At 39.2% G+C, this 16,075-nt stretch overlaps 1 pseudogene; it reads left to right on the top strand.

Annotated features, from left to right (window-relative positions):
• On the top strand, positions 12,751 to 13,739 carry Or10a48b-ps1 (olfactory receptor family 10 subfamily A member 48B, pseudogene 1; annotated as a pseudogene).

The following is a 16,075-nucleotide window of genomic DNA, read 5'->3' as shown; positions in this document are numbered from 1 at the left end:
GTTTTCTGATAGAGTATACAAAAGTTAATATAAAATATTCATATGTTTGCATGTTCATGAAAATGTATAACATGTAACATAAAATACAAACGTGTACATGAATATAACTCAAAATACAATTACAGATAATTTCAAATGCACAGTAATTTAAAAATGATGTTTTGAAAATATTTGGTAAATTAGATTTTTATTATTTCATATCTGCTTCCTTCTATATTTCAACAACTAATCATTGCTATATATAATATATATACATATATATGTTACAATATATTTTTATAAAGTCCTAAATTTGTTACATGTTAATTATAGCAATAAAAGTTATAAATAAAGCACAATCAATTTCAACTCATAAACAATTATTTTAATTAACAACATGTGAATCAATTACTGTTTTAGAAAAAATACCCATAGCAGGAAAAACCACTTTCGATAATTTTTGTAAAACTGTTTACGATTTACTGTGATTTATTCAAGGGAAGGTTTATTTATTTATTTATTTTTTACTGGTGATATTAATGAATTTTATTTAACCTGGCATATCCAAAACATCATTATAGTATTTGATTACTTATTTTTAAAAGATCACTTTTTAGAGCATCATCTCTTACATCTCACTTTGCACAGGTTGTATTTTGAATGTTTAACAGTTACAAATAGGATAATGTTTACTTTACAAACAATGTTGAAGAATTGGCATGAATTTTAGAAGGTGATAAGTCATGTGTTGTTAATAGTTGAGCATTTGTGATGAGAATACGGTATATCAAAACAATGTTATGTGAAGTTCAGAGTGTTAACATTTGTAGTGAAAAGGGGGCAAAGAAAGTCCTATCTGAGCAGAAGTCTCTGGAGTAGTTTGAGGATTGGGCAAGCCAGATGAGAACATTGTGACCAGAAGAGTCAGGTCTGTTTACCATGGCCCAGCCAGGCCAGGCAGGTTGAACTGAGGCAAGGGAGCTGCATTGGCTGGTGTTGAAGAGGCCTAAAGGAATGAACCTGAAGGCTCTGCTGTGCTTGCTGTGGGACAGTTTGGAATAAAAGCGCTTCTTGTTATCTTTAATTTTTGAATTATAATGATTTAACTCTAAGTTCTGTAATTTATTTTAAGATTCTTACTCATAAATTGTTTTACTTCTTCATATTGAAAATAGTTTCTTACTCTAATTAGACTGGACTTTAACAACAAGGGAAGGTTTATTTAAAGGATCTTTTTTTTTCTTTCATTAGTATTTTTTCTTTTTTTTTTATTAACTTGAGTATTTCTTATATACATTTTGAGTGTTATTCCCTTTCACGGTTTCCGGGCAAACATCCCCCTCCCCCCTCCCCTTCCTTATGGGTGTTCCCCTCCCAACCCTCCCCCCATTGCCGCCCTCCCCCAACAGTCTAGTTCACTGGGGGTTCAGTCTTAGCAGGACCCAGGGCTTCCCCTTCCACTGGTGCTCTTACTAGGATATTCATTGCTACCTATGAGGTCAGAGTCCAGGGTCAGTCCATGTATAGTCTTTATGTAGTGGCTTAGTCCCTGGAAGCTCTGTTTGCTTGGCATTGTTGTACATATGGGGTCTCGAGCCCCTTCAAGCTCTTCCAGTTCTTTCTCTGATTCCTTCAACGGGGGTCCTATTCTCAGTTCAGTGGTTTGCTGCTGGCATTCGCCTCTGTATTTGCTGTATTCTGGCTGTGTCTCTCAGGAGCGATCTACATCCGGCTCCTGTCGGTCTGCACTTCTTTGCTTCATCCATCTTGTCTAATTGGGTGGCTGTATATGTATGGGCCACACGTGGGGCAGGCTCTGAATGGGTGTTCCTTCAGTCTCTGTTTTAATCTTTGCCTCTCTCTTCCCTGCCAAGGGAATTCTTGTTCCCCTTTTAAAGAAGGAGTGAAGCATTCACATTTTGATCATCCGTCTTGAGTTTCATTTGTTCTAGGCATCTAGGGTAATTCAAGCATTTGGGCTAATAGCCTCTTATCAATGAGTGCATACCATGTATGTCTTTCTGTGATTGGGTTAGCTCACTCAGGATGATATTTTCCAGTTCCAACCATTTGCCTACGAATTTCATAAAGTCGTTGTTTTTGATAGCTGAGTAATATTCCATTGTGTAGATGTACCATTCCTCTGTTGAAGGGCATCTGGGTTCTTTCCAGCTTCTGGCTATTATAAATAAGGCTGCAATGAACATAGTGGAGCACGTGTCTTTTTTATATGTTGGGGCATCTTTTGGGTATATGCCCAAGAGAGGTATAGCTGGATCCTCAGGCAGTTCAATGTCCAATTTTCTGAGGATCCTCCAGACTGATTTCCAGAATCGTTGTACCAGTCTGCAATCCCACCAACAATGGAGGAGTGTTCCTCTTTCTCCACATCCTCGCCAGCATCTGTTGTCCCCTGAGTTTTTGATCTTAGCCATTCTCACTGGTGTGAGGTGAAATCTCAGGGTTGTTTTGATTTGCATTTCCCTTATGACTAAAGATGTTGAACATTTCTTTAGGTGTTTCTCAGCCATTCGGCATTCGTGAATTCTTTGTTTAGTTCTGAACTCCATTTTTGAATAGGGTTATTTGACTCCCTGTGGTCTAACTTCTTGAGTTCTTTGTATATTTTAGACATAAGCCCTCTATCAGTTGTAGGATTGGTAAAGATCTTTTCCAGGTCTGTTGGTTGCCATTTTGTCCTAACAACAGTGTCCTTTGCCTTACAGAAGCTTTGCAGCTTTATGAGATCCCATTTGTTGATTCTTGATCTTAGAGCATAGGCCATTGGTGTTTTGTTCAGGAAATTCTCTGTAGTGCCCATGTGTTCGAGATGCTTCCCCAACTTTTCTTCTATTACTTTGAGTGTATCTGGTTTGATGTGGAGGTCCTTGATCCACTTGGACTTAAGCTTTGTACAGGGTGATAAGCATGGATTGATGTGCATTCTTCTACATGCTGACCTCCAGTTGAACCAGCACCATTTGCTGAAAATGCTATCTTTTTTCCATTGGATGATTTTGGCTTCTTTGTTAAGAATCAAGTGAACATAGGTGTGTGGGTTCATTTCTGCGTCTTCAATTCTATTCTACTGGTCTATTTGTCTGTTTCTGTACCAATACCATGCAGTTTTTATCACTATTGTTTTGTAATACTGCTGGAGTTCAGGGATAGTGATTCCTCTGGAAGTCCTTTTATTGTTAAGGATAGTGTTAGCTATCCTGGGTTTTTTGTTATTCCAGATGAATTTGCAAATTGTTCTGTCTAACTCTTTGAAGAATTGGATTGGTATTTTGATGGGGATTGCACTGAATCTGTAGATCACTTTTGGTAAAATGGCCATTTTTACTATGTTAAGCCTGCCAATCCATGTTTCCATCTTCTGAGGTCTTCTTCAATTTCTTTCTTCAGAGGCTTGACGTTCTTATCATACAGATCTTTTACTTGCTTGGTTAAAGTCACACCGAGGTATTTTATATTATTTGGGACTATGGTGAAGGGTGTCGTTTCTCTAATTTCTTTCTCGGCTTGTTTCTCTTTTGTGTAGAGGAAGGCTACTGATTTATTTGAGTTAATTTTATACCCAGCCACTTTGCTGAAGGTGTTTTTCAGGTTTAGTAATTCTCTGGTGCAACTTTTGGGATTGCTTAAATATACTATCCTATCATTTGCAAATAGTGATATTTTGACTTCTTTTCCAATCTGTATCCCCTTGATCTCCTTTTGTTGTCTGATTGCTCTGGCTAGAACTTCAAGAACTATATTGAATAAGTAGGGAGAGAGTGGGCAGCCTTGTCTAGTCCCTGAATTTAGTGGGATTGCTTCAAGTTTCTCTCCATTTAGTTTAATGTTAGCGACTGGTTTGTCGTATATGGCTTTTACTATGTTTGGGTATGGGCCTTGAATTCCCATTCTTTCCAGGACTTTTATCATGAAGGGGTGTTGAATTTTGTCAAATGCTTTCTCAGCATCTAATGAAATGATCATGTGGTTTTGTTCTTTCAGTTTGTTTATATAATGGATCACGTTGATGGTTTTCCATATATTAAACCATCCCTGCATGGCTGGGATGAAGCCTACTTGATCATGGTGGATGATTGTTTTGATGTGCTCTTGGATTCGGTTTGCCAGAATTTTATTGAGTATTTTTGCGTCGATATTCATAAGGGAATTTGGTCTGAAGTTCTCTTTCTTTGTTGGGTCTTTGTGTGGTTTAGGTATAAGAGTAATTGTGGCTTCATAGAAGGAATTCGGTAGTGCTCCATCTGTTTCAATTTTGTGGAATAGTTTGGATAGTATTGGTATGAGTCTTCTTTGAAGATCTGATAGAATTCTGCACTGAACCTGTCTTGACCTGGGCTCTTTTTGGTTGGGAGACCTTTAATGACTGCTTCTATTTCTTTAGGGGTTATGGGGTTGTTTAAATGGTTTATCTGTTCCTGATTTAACTTCGGTACCTGGTATCTGTCTAGGAAATTGTCCATTTCTTGTAGATTTTCAGGTTTTGTTGAATTTGTAGTAGGATCTGATGATTTTTTGAATGCTATCATTAAACCACTGAACTGAGAATGGGACCCCCGTTGAAGGAATCTTAGAAAGGACTGAAAGAGCTTGAATGGGCTTTAGACCCCATGTGAACAACAATGCCAACCAACCAGAGCTTCCTGGACTAAGCCACTACCCAAAGACTATACATGGATTGACCCTGGGCTCCAACTTCATAGGTAGCAATGAATAGCATAGTAAGAGCACCAGTGGAAGGGGAAGCCCTTGGTCCTGCCCAGACTGAACCCCCAGTGAACGGGATTGTTGGGGGGGAGGGTGGTAATGGGGGGAGGATGGGGAGGGGAACTCCCATATAGAAGGAGAAGGGGAGGTGTTAGCGTGTTGTTGGCCCAGAAACCGGGAAGGGGAATAACAATCAAAATGTAAATAAGAAATACTCAAGTTAATAAAGATGGAAACAAAAAAATGATGCATATGGAAAAAAAAAGAAATTACGTTGTATCTACAGCCCTCAAAGTTCAGGACAGGTAAAAAGATAAATAGAACTTTAAAAGAGACCCTGACCAAATTGACCATGGAGTCTGGCACAGACTCGGTGGCACTCCTTCCCTTTTGCTATCTTCAGAGCAAGAAATATTCCTTCCAGACTCAGCCTTACCCCTTTTGAGATCGTATAGGGACCTCGGCTCCTCTAACTGTATTAGATGATATTACTGAACCAACATGTCATAGTAATAATGATTTGTATGCCAGGCTAAAAGACCTGCAGGTGATACAGAAAGAAAAATGGTCACAGCTGGCAGCAGGCTCTGCCCCAGGAACCCCTGAGACATCTCATCAGTTCCAGGTCGGAGACTTGGCTACATATGATGTTACCGAGCCCAGACACTCGAGCATCGAGGACCTTACTTCGTGCTGCTGACCACCCTGACAGACGTCAATTCTCAGCCCTCACCAGCAGTGTACTAGTTGTTGAGGCTGAGAGCTGGGACCAAGAGGGACACTCAGATCTTCAAAAAGCTCCCTAGTCTTGCACATCAGATAAGTGGATACATCAGAGATGTGACTGAGAGGTTGCTATAATGCTCAATTGAGGAGTGTGCTTTAAAAATTGATCCATTCTTATCACCTTGTACAAAGTTCAAGCCCAAGTGGATCAAGAACCTTCACATAAGACCAGATATACTCAAAGTAATAGAAGAGAACATGGGGAAATGACTTGAATACATGGGCACAGGGGAAAATTTCCTGAAAAGAACACTAATTGCTTATGCTCTAAGATCAAGAATCAATAAATGTGACCTCACAAATTTGCAAACCTTCTTTCTGTAAAGCAAAGGACACTATCAGTACGGCAAAACACAGAGAAAATAGACAAGGAAAAAAAGACAAGAAATATGGAGACAAAGTGTGTAACAGAGTCTGAAGGTAAGGCTCCAGAGATTGCCACACATGGGGATTCAATGCAGTCACCAAATCCAGTCATTATTGGGGATTCAAAGAGGTGCATGTTGACAGAAGCCTGATATAGCTGTCTCCTGAGAGGCTCTGCCAGATCTTGACCAATACAGAGGCCTATGCTTGCAGTCAACCATTGGACTGAGCACAGGGACCTCAGTGGAGGAGTTAAAGAAAGGACTGAGGTAACTGTGAAGCTTTGCAACCCCATAAGGAAGAACAACAGTGTCAACCAACTAAACACCCCAGATTTTTTAGGGACTAAACCACCAACCAAAGAGTACACATGGAATGACCCACCGATCAAGCAACATATGTAGCAGAGGGATGGGCCTTGTTATACATCAATGGCACAAGAAGCCCTTTGTCCTGAGAAGGCTCAATGCCCCAGTATAGGGGAATGCCAGGGCAGGGAGGTGTGAGAGAGAGATTACATGGTGGGTAAGGGAGCATCCTCATGGAGGCAGGGGGTAGATGGATGTGATGGGGGATCTCCAGAAGGGAAATGGGGAAAGGGAATAACATTTGGAATGTAAATATAGAAAATATCCAATAAAAAAGAAGTCAGGGTATCATTAATTGCACAAGATATAATAGTTTACATAATTGACCTTAACAATTTTACCAGAGATCTTCTAGGGCTGATTATCAACTTCAGCAAAGTTGCTGGATATAAAATTAACTCAAATTGGTGGTCTTACTTTATACAAATTATAAATGGGCTATCAAAGAAAATAGAAAACATCTCCTTTTACAATAGTTACAAATAATATAAAATATCTTAGGGTAACTCTTACCAAGCAAGTGAAAGATCTGTATGACAAGAACTTCATGTTTCTCAAGAAACTGAAGGAGACTTTAGAAAATGGAGAGATATCCCATGCTCAAGGATTGGTAGAATCAACATAGTAAAAGTGGCCATATTACTAAAAGCAATTTTCAGATTCAATGCAATCCCCATCATAATTCTGACACAATTCTTCAAAGACATGGAAAGATCAATTCTGCTTCATATGTAAAAACAAAAAGTCCAGGACGGCAAAAACAATTCTTAACAATTAAAGAACTTCTGAGGAAATCACCATCCCTGACCTCAAGCTATACTACAGAGAAATAGTGATAAAAACTGCGTTGGTATTGGTACAGAGACAGGTAGATCAATGGAATAGAATTGAAAAATCCGAAATAAAACCACACACTTAAGTACATCTGATCTTTGACAAAGAAGCCAAAAATATAGAATGGACAAAAGAAAGCATGTTCAATAAGTGGTGATGGTCTAACTGGCAGTTGGTGTGTAGAAAATGAATATAGATCCATAGTTGTCATGTAGTACAAAGCTCAAGTCCAAGTGAATCAAAGACATCAACATAAAACCAGATACATTGAATCAAATAGAAGAGAAAGTGGGAAAGAACCTCAAACTCATTGATATGAGGTGAGATTTCTTAAACAGAACCCCAATGGCTCAGGCTCTAAATTAAGAGTTGATAAATGGGACCTCATAAAACTGAAAAGCTTCTGTAAGGCAAAGGGTACAGTCAACAGGACAAATCCACAACCTATAGATTGGGAAAAACTTCACTAACCTCATATCTGTTAGAGACTAATCTATCTATCTATCATCTATCTATCTATCTATCTATCTATCTATCTATCTATCTATCTATGTATATATATATATATTATTTGAGAAGTCATCCTTCAAAAAATCTAACAAACCAATCAAAAGATGGGGTATAAAACTAAACAGAATTCACAACAGAGGAATTCCAAATGGCTGAGAAGCACTTAAAGAAATATTCAAGGTCCTTAGTGATCAGGGAAATACAAATCAAAATGTCCCTGAGTTTTCACCTCACATCAATTTTAATGGATTAGATAAAAAAAAAAACTCAGGCGGTAGCACGTGTTGGTGAGACTGTGGGGGAAAGAGGAACACTCTTCCATTTTTGGAGGGATTGCAAACTGGTACAATCACTTTTAAAATTAATCTGAAAGTTCCTTGGAGAAAGATCTATCTGAAGACCCAGCTATACCATTCTTGGGCATATACCTAAAAGGTGTCCCACCATACCACAGGAGATTGTGTTCCACTATGTCCATAGTGGCCTTATTTGTGATAGCCAGAAGCTGGAAACAACCCAATGTCCCACAATCAAAGAATGGATATAGAAAATGTGATTCATTTATACAATGGAATATATTCTTCTACTAAAAATGAGTATATCATGAATTTTGTAGGCAAATGGATGGAAGAAAATATCATCCTGAGTGACATAACTCGGACACCAAAGGACATGCATGATATATACTTTCTAGTTAGCAGATATTAGCCAAAAAAGTACTAGAATACCACAGAGCTCAAGAAGGTTAACAAGCCCAAAGGGCCCAAGTGAGAATGCTTCAATTCCACTAGGGAGGGAGAAGAAAGTAATCACAGGAGGCAGAGGGAGGGAGGGACCTGGGTGTAAGAGCAGAGGGGAAGGGATAAAGGGGAACATGATCAGGTATTGGGATGGGGACAGGAGTAAAGTCCTGAAGGCCAGCAGAATGAATGGAAACAGTCAATCCTGGGAGGCAGGAGGTGGGGGGACCTCTAGAATGTACCAGAGACCTGGGAGGTGAGAGACTCTTAAGACACAAAGGGAGGGAATTTAGATGAAATACCCAACAATGTGGAGAGAGAAATTGTACAGTCCACCTTTAGTAGAAAGTCAGGGCAGTAAGTGGAGGGATGGGGTTGCCATCACACAGTCAAAAACCCAGATTCAGAATAGTTCTTGTCTAAAAGAACTGAAGGGACAAAAATGAAGAAGAGACTGAGGTAAAGGAGGCCCAGTGTCCAGGCCAAATTGGAATCCATCTTAAGGGGAAGCTCTAAGACCTGACATTATTACTGATGATATGGTGCACTTACAGATAGGAGCCTAGCGTGGCTGCTCTCCAAGAGTCCCAAACATCAGCTAATCAAGACAGATGCAGATACTTAATCCAACCAATGAACAGAAATCAGAGGCCCCTATGGTTGAAATAGGGAAAGGCTGGAAGATGTTGAGGAAGAGGGTGACCCCATATGAAGGCCAGCAGTCTCAACTAACTGGATCCCCAAGATCTCACAGACACTGAGCCACCAACAAGCCAGCATACCCTAGCTGGTATGATGCCCCCGATACATATACAGCAGAGGACTATCCAGTATGGACTCAGTAAGGGAAGATTCACCTCTAACCCTTGAGACACTTGAGGCCCTGGGGAGTGGGTAGACCTGGCGGGGTGGGGTGTGGGGTGTGTCTACATCCTCTTGTAGACAGGGGAAAGGAGGAATTGGATGAGGAACTGTATGAGGGCAGACTGGGAAAGGGATAATGATTGGACTTTAAAAAAATTAAAGATAATTAAAAAAAGTAAAAAAAGATAACAGGTGATAGATCAATTATAGGTAGATAAGTAGATTATAAATTGGTGATAGATGATAGAATATAGATAAATAGATTATAGATAGAAAGATTACAGATAGATAAATTATAGATTATTGCTAGATTATAGATGATAGGTAGATGATAGATTGTAGATAAATAGACTATAAGTAAATGGTAGATGATAGATGATAAATAGATAAAACAGGAAAAGCCCAGATGCGTCTCTTTAGAGAGAAACCTTCAAAACACTGCCAAGCAATGCACCCTAGTCTAGACAAAGTTTAAGAACAAAGAAAAAATATCTGCCTTACATAATGTTTTAGGGATGGTGAGAAGTTTCACACCATGTGACTTAGTTTAATCTAGCTTACATGAAAAAAAGCATTGAGGGGTCAGGCACCATACAAGAGATGCCGGCTCACACTACAGACTGCTCCTTAACTCTCTGTCCCAGACAGAGTTGCAGGGAGACTAGACCTCAGATAATCTACATGTGTATGTCCATGTGTATGTCTACATGTGTATGTCCATGTTCTAACAGTAATAAGTCACTTGAATGTTATTTTGGCCTTGATATTATTACTGTTTTCTTTCTTTTTTTTTTTTTTTTGGAGCTGGGGACCGAACCCAGGGCCTTGTGCTTCCTAGGCAAGCGCTCTACCACTGAGCTAAAATCCCCAACCCCTACTGTTTTCTTTTATCCACAAGTGCATGCATCCACCATATGCACTTTTTCACTGAAACCTAATATATACGTAGAAAGGGCATAAATCATTCTAAATTTTGATGACTTAGCAACTATCATCAAAGATGCACTGACACAGATTATACAGAGATGAGACAAGCCTTAGTGAGCTACGTTGGGAAGGAAATAAAAAGTCATGTATGGCAGTGTATCCCTTCTCTGAGGCATGCCTCTGCGGCATGCCTGGGTATGGCATCCAATTAAAGTGAGTGATTTAGGAAGGGTGCTTGGATTGAGTTCTGAGAATGAACTTGGCAGAACTATTTGCTTTAAGCTTGTTTCCCCTCATTGCACAGACTGTATAATGTCTAATGAAATCTTAAGCATTTCAATCTCATCCCATATCTCCCTGCTTCCCTGTTTACAACTTTCACTCTTGTTATGTTTTAATTTCTGTAGGGAGATCTTATGGGGATGTCGCTTGTGTAAGAGAGGTTAAGCCCCTGTGGAGGCAAGGAGGAATGATACCCCAGGTTTCTTCCCTTGAGTTCTGTCACCAAGAGTCCAAGTTCAAGGCTGCTTAGTTCTCACGAAATAGAAAAATATGCACACACAATGATTTCAAGTTCTGTTCAGAGAGACCTCTGCAGCACATGAGTGCCTGTAATTTTCCAAAATCAGTGCCCCAAGTCATATTTATGAATAGGTGGCTTTGGGGTATGGGGGCATTACTGAGGCAGAGCCATTAGGTAAAAAAGAATAGGCTGTGCTTGAGTTAGGAGCTTGTCCCTAGTTTCTTTCTTCAAATTTCTCCTCACTGACCTACTGCAAGGAATCTTCTGCTGGAGACCTTCTGCAAGGAGTACTACAGTGCTCAGGGTTCATAAGGCACAGACAAATCCTTTGCCTATTCAGGTTTGTGTCTGATAACTTAATTCGTTTTTATTCAGAGAGAAGAACAACCATAATTTTAGGGATCAATACTTTGCTGCACTAATCATAGCGTAGAATGTCTGGCTAGAATACTTGAGCATTGAGGCCAGTGCTTACTGTTTTCAGCTGGAGGCTGAAGGCTGATGAATGAAGTACCCACTGTGGCACTGTTTGTCTGAGTTGTCTAAGATATCAGCATCTGTAAGTTACTGAGCAAACAGTTGCTCAACTGTTCTTTATCACTCACAGTTGTATGCTTTTCATTTACGTTTTAAACACACACATCTCTGTTTATATTGTTTCTCTAGGTATACTCATACTCAGTAATTGTACATACTTAAGAAATACAGTGCTGTGTTTCAATTTATTTTTAGAGGGTACAATGGTCATATCAAACAATTAGCATTTCTATTACTTGAGGTGTTCATATCTTTGTGCTGGGGGATATTTCAAACTTCTACTATTTCTTTTGGAATGAACTGTAGGTTGCCGTGAGCCATAGCCCTTCTATTGTGTTAGGAACACTCTGTTAATATGTCTTAGGGACCAAGGACTACTGTAGGCATTGCGCAAATCTCCAAGAAGCAAACAAAAACTTTTTTTCATAGCTCTATTCTTATGATAGGTTACATTTTTGTGTATGGAAATACATTTTGTAATAAAAAAGAAAGGGTGAAAGTCATATTTAGTGTTTGGGGTAGCATCTGTTAGGGAGTTATGTCTGTCTCATGTAGCATGCTAAATTTCTTTTAGTCTCTGGAACAATAGAATCTAGAAAAGAGTTGCTGCTGATCTGTATTTGTTGAGTAGTTAATGATTTCATAACCTTTTAGAATAGGAATGGAGTGGAGAAAGCGAAGAGAGAACAGAGAAGAGTGGAAACTCTCAAATCACAGTCCTGTGATGGCTCTCAGGTGGACTTTTTCTTAAGCCATTATGGTCACATAGATGGGCATCGATATTTACCCCTGAAAATGTCATGTCAGGGTAAATTATAGTAGAAGTGGCTAGTTCTAGTCTAGGAAGGATTTAGTATGATAGCAGCAATTCACACAAATTGTAGGTATCGCCCACCACAAGCATATTTAAAATGCAACCTCCTCTGTGTGTTCATAAAAAATGCTACCTTTATCAGCTATATCCAATTCTACTAGTCGAATACAATGAATAGTAAAAAAATAGATACATGTAACATTTTCCAGACTGAGAAGGTTGTATTTAGGGATATTATGTATATGCATATATATATAAAATCTATCAATGAAAAATAAGCCATTAAATAGTAAAGATACATCTAAAATCTTCAATTTTACTCATAAATGAATTACTAGATTATTATGAAAAATTCTGAGTTAGGGTCATAAATATTACTTATGTACATTATTTTATCATTTTAACTTTTATTATTTAATCTAATATCACATAGATCAAGTAACATCATAAGATGGTATAGGGTTGGAATACCTTTAGAACACATTAACTTTAAAGCTGTGTGTAAATTTCAAACCACACAACATATAACTTGTGATAGAAAATGGATCATATTTTATGTGTCAGGTCAGATTTCTTAGTAAGAATTCTCTATTCCTCCATTTCTATTTCAAGGGCTCATTAATGCAAATGATTAGACATCCTTCAAATCGCTAATTGTGAAGTTGGTCTCCTACTTTCATGCTCTGTGCTGGGGTCAATGCAAGCTGGAGCTGTTTGACTGGAAGTCCATTTACTGTACACTATGTCCCCGAGAAAATATAGGACTCTACTCCTGCAATGACGGGGCAGAATGACAGCTCTGTGGTTGAGTTCATCCTCTTGGGCTTTTCTCACCTCCCTGAACTTCAAGTACACATGTTTGGAGCTTTTCTGGTTATTTATCTGGTGACTCTGACAGGAAATGCCACCATTGTCACTGTTATCCTCCTGGACCACAGCCTTCACATCCCCATGTACCTGTTCCTGCAGAACTTGTCTATGGTAGAAGCAAGCTTCAGCACAGCCATTATGCCTGAAATGCTGGTGGTCCTGACCACTGAGAAAGCAACCATTTCCTTTGGGGGCTGTTTTGCACAGATGTACTTCATTCTTCTCTTTGGTGGAACTGAATGTTTCTCTTGGGGGCAATGGCCTATGATCGATTTGCTGCAATCTGCCACCCTCTGACCTACCCGGTGATTATGAGCAAAAGGATCTTTGTGAAATTGGCAATGTCCTCATGGGTCATGGGCATCATGACAGCTACTGTGGAAGTCACATGGATGCTTAGCTTTCCCTTTTGTGGTCCTAGTAAAATTAATCATATATCATGTGAAAGCCCAGCAGTGCTGGAGCTTGCCTGTGCAGACACCTTCCTGTTTGAAGTCTATGCTTTCAAGGGCACCATTTTGATTATCATGGTTCCCTTCCTGTTGATACTCTTGTCTTATACTCGAATTCTCTTCACCATCCTGAGGATGCCATCCACTACAGGGAGGCAGAAGGCTTTTTCCACATGTGCCTCTCATCTCACCTCAGTCACCCTCTTCTATGGCACAGCATGCATGAGTTATTTGCAGCCTAAATCCAAGTACTCAGAAGACACCAAGAAACTGATGTCATTGGCTTACTCTCTGTTCACCCCTCTGCTTAATCCACTCATCTACAGTCTGAGAAACAAGGAAATGAAAAGGGCTGTGGTAAAATTGTGGGAAAGAAAAGTGGTTTTCTTACTTGGTGAGAAGCCATTTAGGATTTGGAAACCACCAAAAGAAACTCTACCTTAGTTTAGTCTTTCAATACTTTAGTCATTTGTTTTTGTGAATATATGGTTTTTATAGTATGATATAACAGTAGTCATATCTTTGTGAATTGCATATATTGAGTTCATTATTATAGCATTGTCAGTAAGATGATGCTTGAATAAATCTAATTTCACATATTCATATGTTTGATGCTTTGTTTTCTGGCCATCTGATGGGATGAATTGTGTCCTTTTACGTATCATCTGTCTAATCTCTCACTTACCATAGTACCTACTTTTGTATGGTATGTGTGTCTGTGCTTGCTTGTCCATTCATTTTTGAGAATTACCTCATACCCACATTCCAGTTAAGCTGCTGCTCTTTTCCTGTGCTCCTACCCCAGCTCAGTGTTCATTAATGAGAATAAACATTACAGAACTTCTTTTTAAAATGATTAAAAAGTCCACTGAAACTCACTAACACCCAGAAAGCCAGGAAAATGAAAAATGTATTGTTGACATTTGTTGTTTAAATTAAAAGAGAAAACCCACAAATTTATTTTTGAGGCCCAAACTAGCCCTCATTTCTATCAGAGTCTCCATTTGCTTAAAGAGAGACTTACTTTTTGTTTTAAATTTAGTTTAATTTTATTTATTATTCTTTACTTATTCATATTACATCGCACTCACTGCCAATCTTCTGGTCACCCCCTCTGCATTGCTTCCTCCATCCCCAATCTCCTTCTCAGAGTGGGTAGGGGGTTCAGATTCCAAGAACCCCAAGGGTCCAGGTTAGTTGACTCTTGGTCTTCCTATGTAGTTCCTATACCCTTCAGGGGCCACAATCCTTCCTCCCATTCTTCCATAAGAGCCTTCAAGCCCCATCTACTGTTTGGCTGTGGTTGTCTATATCTGCCTGAGACAGACTGGGTGAATACCCTCAGAAGACAGCCATGCTATACTACTGTCTGCAAACATAACAGAGTATTATTAATGGTGTTAGGGATTGATGCTTGCCCATGGGATGGATCTTATGTTGGGCTGGTTACTGGCTGACTGGGAACCCCAGTGTCTGCTCCATCTTCAGTCCCTGCATTTCCTGTAGACAGGATAAATTTTGGGTTAAGAGTTTGGTGGGTTGGATGGTGTCCCTATTGTTCCATTGGAATTCCTGCCTGACTGGAAGATGTCAAAGAGAGACTTCTTTGATTAGGGTTGGTGACTATACTTTTCTGTGGGTATAAAGATAAAATTTCAAAGGTAGAAAGGAATTATGCTGGTCCAGCATAGATTCTTTCCTAAGACCCATGATCTCACTAGTCAGAGGGAGTTGGCTAGGTTTCCATACTGGACATGATTTCTGTGGTGCTGAGTGAGCTTTAAGTCTAATTGGACAGCTGTTGGTTGCCACCACCTTGTGAGAACTATAAAAGTATATTTTAATAGCCTAGTAGAATAGTCATCGCTGACAATTTGGTGTAGATTACAACATAAGTAGGAGATAGGGTTTTTGAATGTCATAACAAGGTAAGGTAACAATAAGGCTAATTGTACTGTTAACAGTCATTAAAATTGTATACACGATAGGAAGTATCAGACTGTATCTCATAATTATAGGCAACTGATACATGCCAATTAAATCTATTATATGTAACAATGTGCTAGAATAACAACAAAAATGTACAGAATAGGATATATCTCAGGAGAGATGTCTGAGGAGTTAAGGGAACTGGCTATTTTCTCAGAGACCTGACTTTAACTTCTAGCACCCACATGGCAGCTCACAACCATCTGGAACTTCAGTTCTTGGGGATCTGGCACTTTCTTTTGGCCCCTGTGGCCACTGTACACATGTGGTGCACAGACAGCCATGCAGACAATGCAACCTATACACATTCAATCTGGCCACATCCATATATTTAGAAAGGAGTACATCTTTTTCTTCCCATTAGAAGCCAATTTAAATGTTTGGTCCAATAGGGAGTGTGTGTATTTTTAAACCATTTTGGGATTATTTGTCATTCAAAATATGTGTATGCATTAGAATAGACACAGGCAAAAGACTGTGAGCACGGTCCATAAGAACAATTCACCTCACTGTCTACTGCTTGTTAATGTTCTACAGATATGCACCATGGGTAATAAACACCTACAGCTTGCTGTGTCTGTGTCTGCTTGGTTTCCTCATCTTCTTGTCAATCCCTCTGCTTCTCACATCAAACAAAGACTAGAAGACCTGTGGTGTCAAGTGACCTTTTAACTTTAGTGTGTGTGTTTTCCTCCTCTAACCTTAAGTGATGACAGGGATGTTATAGAAGAGAACACTTGAAACATTTAAATCAGTAAACTATTGGTTTCATGCCTTTCAGTTTCATGTAA

Source organism: Rattus norvegicus, chromosome 1, assembly GCF_036323735.1.
Source record: "Rattus norvegicus strain BN/NHsdMcwi chromosome 1, GRCr8, whole genome shotgun sequence".
NCBI lineage: Eukaryota > Metazoa > Chordata > Mammalia > Rodentia > Muridae > Rattus > Rattus norvegicus.
This window is presented reverse-complemented; position numbering and strand designations above follow the sequence as displayed.